An 8064-nucleotide genomic window follows, 5' to 3' on the forward strand; every position below is an offset into this window, starting at 1 on the left:
GGATGGGTGGGGTGGGAGACAGGAGGGGGAAGCTTTTTTTCCTCTTAAAGGGGCAGGACTTATATCCGGGATTGTGGGGTGAGTTGCAGCAGCGGCAGCTGCACATGTGGGTTTGTTTATAAGAACAAGGTTAGAAACTCGCAGGCCTCCCCCTCCCCCCAGCTCCTCCCTACTACCCCCTTACAGGCCGGAGATCCGCTACTGGTGGGGGGAATGTGTGCGTATGGTGGGTGGGGGGACAGGTAGTGGTGAGAAAGATGGAGGGGGGGGGAATATTGCACCGCCCGGCCCGCGCCGGAGGAAGCGGCAGCTGGAACAGCTGGCTGGGGAGCCGCTTGCATGCCTCTGGTTTTTTTCTTTTCCCTTCCACCACCCCCTTCCCCAACCCATTCCTGCCGCCCCCAACCCTCATTCTCCCCGCCTTCCCCCCTCAGCGGCTGCAGTTCCGCGTGGCCTGGGTCTCCTGGATCCCCGCAGGCACTTACGGGGGCGGGAGTAGGCGAGGGGCACTGGGATGGAAGAGACTGGGTTTCTCATTGCAACCGGGTTCCGGGGGCCCAGGGGTGGTCTAAAAACGGATTACTATTTTTTTGGCCAATTGCTGCAATCGGAGGGTGGGGGCAGGGGAGGGCGAGATTCCACACCCCCTTCCTCTTCCTCCCACGTCCTTCCCCCTTCGCGGTCACTCGCTCTGCAGCTGCGCGCCGCTGGCCGCGCGGTGGTGAGACCCCAGCCCGGGGCTCTGCGGCTCTCCTTGGGGCCGTCGGCCTTTAGGAAAGCTTTGGGGGAAATGTTACATTATTTCTAAGAGTGGTGGGAGGGATTTGTCACCGGAAGTGAATGAGCCTAGCCTAAAGTCGGGATCAGTCGGAGGTGTGAGTGGGCAGCCCAGTCGGCTCAGTCACTAGCAAAACGCTGGGCCACCGGCCGGCTGGGAGCCGGGACGCCGCCGGCGCACGGCGCACGGCGACCCTGCGTGCTAGGTGCAGCCCGGGGAGCACGGGGCGCGCCTTTGACCGCGCCCGCCCTGCCGGGCTTCGGTTTCACCCTGATCTCCACCCCCGTTCCCAGCCTCCCGTCGTTGGTAATTGGGGTATTTGCCCAAGAAACTGTCACTTGAAATTTCACTGTTACACCTGCACTTTGATGCAGAGAAAGATGGGAGGAAAGATGGGAGAGAATTACGACTTATTTCCAGTTTTCCACGCCCCACTCTCCTCTTTCCGTTTCCACTTAAAACAACGACACATACGTAAACTCCCTTGTTTCTCCACTGAAAGCAAGCACACATCACACCGTTTAGCAAATCGCGCGCCCCCGGGGTGGGGGTCCCGGGTGTGTGTGTGTGTGTGTGTGTGTGTGTGTGTGTGCAGCGGATGGGAACCTGGGTGCTGAAAAATTCCTGTACTTGGTCTTGTAGAATATATTCTTCGTTTTCGTTCGGTTTGTTTCATGTGCAGGTTAGACAAGTCTTTTTGTTTTTTTGTGTGGTTTGGTTATGAGGCTGTTGAAAGAAATATAGCTGGTTAACTTGCCTAAGCCATACGGAGGAATACGAGAGCTGCTTCGTTTTATAACGTGTTGATTTAACCAAGGAAGGTTTAAGGAAGATTTATTTTGCTAGGGGTGGGGAAAAAAACCCCAAAAATCAAAAACCTGACCTGCCTCTCTTAAGTTTTTCAGCAGTTGAATCTGCCCCAGGTAAGTTTGGAGCCAAAGAAAGTTTACTAGAGCTGCAGGTGCAGTGAGGCAACATTTCTGTATTAGCCATTAGTGTCTGTATCAGAAGTGGAATTCAGTGTCATTAAGCCTTCCCAAGAGCTTCATTTCTGCTCCCAAACAGGTTTTAGTATAGAGGCCAATTGACTTTGGACGCTTCTGAATATTTTAGGTTGGGTAGTTTGAACTGTTATGAGAAAGAAGAGGTAAAAGACAAAAAGGGACAGGTCACCCTGTTGACCAAGTGTGTTCACGGCAGTTTCAAAGACTGATGTTGGGCCTGAGTGGGAATGGACAGTGGTCAGTGGTGTGGTCATCATGAAGGATTAGCCTGACGGTTCTTTCCAGACCCCAGCACAACTGCAAGCCGAGGTAGGTAGGTGGTCAAGCTATGACTATAAAGCTGTGTTTCTATGTTCAAAAGCAATAGGAAGGTTAGAAAACTTCTAGCAGTGCCAGACTGTATCTGTGTCTTTTTTCTGACATTTGAGGGCAGTCGGTTCAGTGTGCATCCTTGAAATGGATCCCAGCTCCTGGGAGGTAAGTGCCTATTCTGGTGCATTACAAGGATGTGAAATGTGGCAAAAGGCAAGCGGCTGGAGAGTTCTGAATCCTACTTACATAACCTTCAGGAGCTTGTGAATCAAGTACTACCCTCTTTTAGACATCTTGAAAGAATTCTAAGGTATTAACAAACTTTAAAAATTATTTAGCAAAACTCTATGGTTTATGGTTCTATTTGTGAGATTTCCTTTATAACATCCTGGAATTTTCCAGCATAGGAAAGGTGATGTGTATGTATCATGCAAGCTTCAACAATTGCCAACTGACAATCTGATTTCTTCTGGATTTCTGGTCACTTACACACCCCATCACCCTGATTATTTTACAACAAACCCCAACCATTGTATTAGTTCATATTTCATAATCTATACATATTTCAATGTCTCTCAAAATGATGAGGACTACATTTTTTAAAGTTTATTTCTTTATTTTGAGAGAACTAGAGTGTGTGCAGGGAGGGGCAGAGAGAGGGTGAGATAATCCCAGAAGACAGGCTCCTTGCAGGCAGCCTGAAGCCCAGTGCAGGGCTCCATCTCATGAACAGTGAGATCATGACCGGAGCCAACGTCAAGAGGCAGATGCTGGGGCACCTGGGTGGCTCAGTCAGTTGAGCGTCCGACTTTGGCTCAGATCATGATCTCACAGTCCGTGGGTTTGAGCCCAAGTTGGGCTCCATGCTGACAGCTCAGAGCCTGGAGCCTGCTTCAGATTCTGTGTCTCTTTCTCTCTGCCTCTTCCCCACTCACTGTGTCTCTGTCTCTCAAAATAAAATAAAGACATAAAAAAAAAAAGGAGTCAGATGCTCACCTACTGAGCCACCCAGGACCCCTACCTTTTTCAAACATAACCACATATCATCACCACACTCCAAAAAAGTAGTGTTTTGTCCTTATCATCAAAGTTCCAGTTTATATTTGTATTTCTTTGATTATCCTATCATTTCCTCCACCTTCAGTTATTTATTAAATAAGGATTCAAAAAAGTTCCATATACTGTGTCTAGTTGATATGTTCCTTAAATCACTTTTACTCACTTTTAAATCCTGCTCCCCTGCCAATTGTTTTGTTGGAGAAACCTGATCATTCGTTCAGTAGAGTTTCCCACAGGCTGGATTTTGCTGGTTGCATCTCCATACTGTGTTAGATGTTAAGTATTTGTCGTATTCGTTGTATCTTTTAATGTCGTAAATCTTTTAGTGTCGTAAAGTGAATCGTTATGTATTTGTGCTGCAGGAAATGAAAGTATCTGAGTACAGAAAACAGTGCTCGGGTACGTCTAGGCAGCCAGGAAGAAGTCCTTTTGCTGATGTATGGAGTTCATCAGAGACCCTGTGTGGATGAGAGATACCAGGCAAATAAACAGTTCCAGGCCGTTTTCTGGAAGCTCAGTTCCGAAAGAGTTGGCCTCTTTCAGCAAACTTTGACTTTACAGTGGATATAAAACATTCACTAAAGAGCTCTCCATGCCAGTCTCAGACGTTAGGCAAATTTTCCAACTTAGTTTGCCGACTTTCCTGACCGTGAAGGGTGATGCGTGAAGGCATGTGCTGTCCTTGAAAGGCTCCAGGTTGTTCTGGGAAGCAGGACAGGAGCAGCCCCTTCCTTCCACCTTTGCCTCTGGCTCTCCTGCCCTTCAAAACCCTTCTCTTTCTGGAACTATTTTCATCATGGTGCAGCTGATGCCTGGTCCGGAGGCTGGCACCGTTTATTAATCCAGAGTCAGTTCATGAAGCACCTACTGTGCCCTCTCCCTCCCTGAGCCAGCAAGGCCCTCAGCTGCCGAAGTGAATAAAGACAGGCATAGCCCCTTTCCTCCTTAGGGAGGCCTCATCTGGGCAAATAATGGCACAAACATGTAAAATTGTAACAGTGACAATTGTTACAGAGGAAAAAAGGAACAGTGAGTGCCTCCCGGGGGAGGTTTGACCTTGTTGGGGAGGTCGGGGAAGGCTTCTGTGGGCCTTGAGCTGAGAGGCTGGAAGGGTGAGTAAGAATCCATAAGGAGAAGTAAGTGAACACTGGAAAGTGTCTTCTAGATGTATGGGTTTATGGAGTCACTGATGACTTTCTGGAGAGCTGTGCCAGAGGACTGCTGTGGGCCAGAGGCAGTCTTGCCCCGGGTGTGAGGAAGGGGGGGGGGGGGGGGGACACCCATATAAGTCTTTGGAGAAGTTTAACCGTGAAAGGGGAGGGGCCAGTAACTGGGGGTTGGGAGGAGGCCAGTGAGGTGTTTTTGTTTTTTTACAGAGAAAACATAAGGTTCATAATAGAAGGATCTTGAAAAGGTGGGGGAGGGGAGGGATCCAAAGCACAGGTGCAAGAATCAGCCCTAGACAGAGAGCAGGGGCAGATTCCCTACTGCAGTGCTGTTTTCACTTTTTATGGTGCGTGTTTCCCAACCTACACAAACATTTGACCTCAACCACAGTAGCAGATACATGGTAATTGAAACAGAAGCTTTAGGAGACAGTAAATACTCTTACTCTATGCAATAGATACTATTTTCTATTCTACTTACTGCACTTCAGAAATGCTGCTCAAGACCCCCTAAATTAAACTGCAGCAATTTTTCTTTTGTAATGTTTATGTATGTATTTTGAGGGAGAGAGAGAAAAAAAGAGAGAGGGAGAGGAAGAGAGCGAGAGCGAGAGAGAGAGAGAGAGAGAGAGAGAAAGAGAAAATATCCCAAACAGATTCCATGCCCAGTGCAGCATGGAGCTGGAGGCGGGGCTCAATCTTTCAAAGACAGTGAGATCTTGACCTGACCTGAGTCAAGAGTCAGACAGACCAAGCCACACACTCCCTCCTAAACTGCAGTTTAAACATGCCATATCAGCAGGGAGGGTGCAGCTCTAGGGAAATTTGTGTGTTTGGTAATTGGCAGATCAGTCTGATGGTTTCTGTGTTCTCTGTAAAGTAGGCAGTGAGGGGCTCCTGCGTGGCTCAGCCGGTTAAGCGTCCAATCAGCTCAGGTTATGTCCTTGAGGTTCTTGCGGTTCTTGAGTTCAAGCTCCAAGATGGGCTCTGGGCTGACAGATCAGAGACTGCTTGGGATTCTCTCTATTCCCCTCTCTGCCCCTCCCCTGCTCTCTCTCCGAAAAAGAAAAAAAATGGGGGGTAGTAGGTAATTGGGTGTATTCCCCCCCAGCTTTATTGACATATGATTTCATATATAACACTGTGTGAATTAAGATATATGTGATGGTTTTATATATATAATATATATATATTGCAAAGTGATCACAATAAGTGTAGTTAATATACCATCATCTCACATAATTACCTTTTGTGTATGTATCTGCTGAGAACTTTTAAGATCTACTCTCTGGGAACCTGGGTGGCTCAGTTAAGCGTCTGACTTGCGCTCAGGTCATGATCTCACAGTTGGTGGATTCGAGCCCCACATCAGGCTCTGTGCTGACAGCTCAGAGCCTGGAGCCTGCTTTGGATTCTGTGTCCCCCTCCCTCCCCACCCCACCCCCTGCCCCATGCACGCACACACACTCTCTCTCTCAAAAAATGAATAAACATTTTAAAATTAAAAAAAAATCTACCCTCAAAGCAACTTTCAATATATGATGCAATTAACTACAGGCAGCATGCTGTATGTCACATCTCCAGAGCATATTCATCTTATAACCGGAAGTTTGTACCCTTTGACCATCTTCACCCATCCCCCCCCTCCAGCCCCTGACTTTTAAGAACAAAATCTACATTTGCTGTGTCTAGTTTCTCAGTTATTATTCCCTTTTTAGCCCCTTGTCATCCAACTCCTGCCTCTGCCACTGTATTTGAAAGTGAGATTGCCCACTTCCCTCCTCCCTTCAAATCCATTGCTGTTTGTAGCTCAAAGCACTCGAATACCCCTTCTTGAAGCATGGCTCCCTGGTTCAGTCTTAGTCCCCTGTCCACCCCTGATCACCGCTTCTTCTTCTCTCCCTCACAGACTGAGAGAGAAAGAGAGAGAGAGAGAGAGAGAATCCCAAGTGCAGCACGGAGCCAGAGGAGGCAGGGCTCAATCTCTCAAGGACAATGAGATCTTGACCTGAGCGGAAATCAGGAGTCAGACCGATTGAACCAGGCCCCTCTCCCAGTACCCCTCTCCTCACTCCTCTTGCCTCCCTGGCCAGCTTACCATCTCCTTGGCCTGCTGTCCATGTGCCGACCACCTCTCCTCCACCTCTCTCCTGAGCCCAACCTGAACTGTCAGTACCTTTCTAGATATTGCCATGTAACCATTTACTATCCTTACAACTATCTTCTATCCAAAATACCTCATCTTAAGTAGATGGCCCCAAATGAAGTCCCCAGTGGTGTCCTTTTTCTTCTATGTTTAAGTTTCAATCATATATTGCTGCATAACCATCCCCAAATTCACTGGCTTAACAATAATTTATTATTTCTCCCAGTTCTGTGGGCTCAGCTAGGGCTGGAGCCTCCAAGACTGCCTCACTCACAAGTCTGGGGCCTTGGGGCTGGCTGTCGCCTGGTGCAACTCGCTTCTCTCTCCCTCACGCTTGGTCTCTTAGCACGTGGTAGGCCGAGCTTCAGCTTTGCCTGCTGGCTGCCTTCCAAGGGGGCACAGGCGGATGTCACAAGGCCTCTGAAGGCTCGGACCGGAACTGGTATCGTGCCACTTCTAGTGCAACGGGAGGAGAAACAGACCCCACCCCTTGATGGGTGGGACAACAGTCACTCAGACGGAAGGAATGGGCAGCCATCTTTGCAGACGACCCACACGCTGTGTGTATGCACTATTCATAGTTCTGCCAAACCTTACACGGCATTTACTGCCTGCCAGGTAAAGGCTGCACATCTACATGTATTAGCTGATTCAGTTTAAATACTCCCATGACGTAGGTACTGTTATTAGCCCCATTTAACAGATGAATAACTGAAAAAGCGACAGTGACTTCCTCAGGACCAAGAACTACTAAGTGGCGGAGTTAAGATTCGAATCGAATTGAGTCAGCCTGGTTCCCGAGTCGAAGCTTTTTAACACCCCCTGTCTGATGGCGAGACCACACCTGCTTGTACCCTGACAGCGCGTCAGTAGGCTTCCAAGCATTCTACCTCCCCAGCTGCACCTCCCACCATTGCCTTTACTCCAGGCGCCCCCTACTCTGCCATGACACCTACACACCGTGCCCGCTGCTGCCACTTAGTCATGCCATCCTTACCTAATCACCACCGACCACAGGTCTCAGCACTGCTATGTGCTAAGCACACACACGGGACTCCCTTCGAGCTTACAGCCTAAATGAGGGACACCAACAACGCCGTGTGATATATACTATAATGGGAGAGATCTTGGGTGCTAAGATCACACACGGTAACCTACCCCAGACCAGCGGAATGGGGTGAAGGGGGATGTCTTTTAGTAAATCTCAGCCGGATCCTACAAAATGAGTGAGATCTAACCAGGAGAAGGGAGAAAGCAGTCACTCACTCATTCCTTTCTGCAGATGTTCACGGAGCACCAACTATGATCTGGGCACCATTCTAGGTACTAGGAATACAGCAGCTAAAAAGACAAAGTCCCTGGCTTGACAGCCAGGAAGCTAGAAGAGCTCTAGTCTTCTAGCCCCAGAGACAGGGCCTGTGTAACAAACCTGGACGTGAGGAGAAGAGCATGTCCTCAACCCTGGCTGCCCATTAGCACCTATGGGAGGCTTTACAAAATCCTGATGCCCAGGGCCTTCCCATAAGTAGTTCAGCCTTAGTAATGCCTGGGAGTGACAGAGAGGGAGACACAGAATATGAAGCTGTCAGCACAGAGCCC

Source organism: Suricata suricatta, chromosome 7 (assembly GCF_006229205.1).
Source record: "Suricata suricatta isolate VVHF042 chromosome 7, meerkat_22Aug2017_6uvM2_HiC, whole genome shotgun sequence".
Classification (NCBI taxonomy): Eukaryota; Metazoa; Chordata; class Mammalia; order Carnivora; family Herpestidae; genus Suricata; species Suricata suricatta.